The sequence below is a fragment of the Rhea americana genome, unplaced genomic scaffold (assembly GCF_003343005.1).
Source record: "Rhea americana isolate MKP2758 unplaced genomic scaffold, rheAme1 scaffold_21, whole genome shotgun sequence".
NCBI classification, from domain to species: domain Eukaryota; kingdom Metazoa; phylum Chordata; class Aves; order Rheiformes; family Rheidae; genus Rhea; species Rhea americana.
The window spans coordinates 7933191-7934106 of record NW_028186258.1 but is presented as its reverse complement, the minus strand read 5'-3'; the positions used below and the strand labels follow the sequence as shown (position 1 = coordinate 7934106).

Sequence of the window (916 nt, the reverse complement as noted above, 5' to 3'; positions counted from 1 at the left end):
GCCGCGGCGCCAGACGCTTCGGAATATGCAAGAAACGCTGCATTAGGCGGATTCAGGATAATCTTGTCTCTCCCGCCCCTTTTCTCCCACAAAGGTCTCGCCTAATCTCTCACAGCGGTTGTGCAGCCCTGAACTCTCCCTTTCAGGGCGGGCGGCGGGTGCAGACGGGCCGGCGTGGCGGCAGCGGCAGCCCCCCGCGCCCCCCACGCCTGTGTCCTGCCTGCTACGGACCCCAGATCGTCCCCACGGCCCGGAGGGGGCCCTCGGCCCCCTGCCCCACGCCTGCGCTGTCCGAGGGGAGCCCACCGCCCCAGCCGGCCGGGGTATGCGTGGGGGCTGCAGCCTTGTGGGTGCCACCCACAGTGTCTGTGCCACGAGTGGGGCCGGGGCCCCCCGGGCAGCGCAGGCGAGGCCGGGACAYGGGCGCTTCGCTGGGGCCGAGCTCAGCAGCCTCCGGCCTGCTCCGTTCCACTCAACCCCGTTAATCAACTGGAGGTGGCCGCTCCCACGAGCCCCGCTCCCGCGGTGCCCCGACCCCACGCGGGGGAGGGGGGCTCCACGGACCCCCCCCAGCACCCACAGAGCGCCCAGGCTCCACTCTGAGGGAGGAGAAGGTCCTGGTGAGCCCCCACCCGGGAAGGGACCCGGGCTCCCCACCCCACTCGGGGGAGCCCCCACGCGTGGGCGCCCCCCCCCCCGCTCGGGTTTGAATGGAGGGAGTCGGGGGGGGGGGGAGCTGCCCCGTGACGCGGCGCCGCCCCATTGGCCGGGGCGGGGCGATGACATCATGCCCGCCGCGGCGGTAGTGGTGGGGGTGGAGTTGTGGTCCGGAGTGGGCTCGGCTCGGCTCGGCTCGGCTCGGCACGGCACCGGACAGCCGGGCCATGGGCCAGGAGCGGGCCCCGAGCGGACAGGT

At 73.7% G+C, this 916-nt stretch overlaps 1 protein-coding gene across 1 annotated transcript in view; it reads left to right on the top strand.

Moving 5' to 3' along the window:
- Positions 1-784: 784 nt before the first annotated feature.
- CDC42EP4 (CDC42 effector protein 4) overlaps positions 785-916 on the top strand; it is a gene marked incomplete at its 3' end in the record, with an annotated part of 5883 nt that continues 5751 nt past the window's right edge. Inside the window, exon 1 of the mRNA XM_085304797.1 lies at positions 785-914. The remainder of the gene's footprint in view (positions 915-916) is intronic.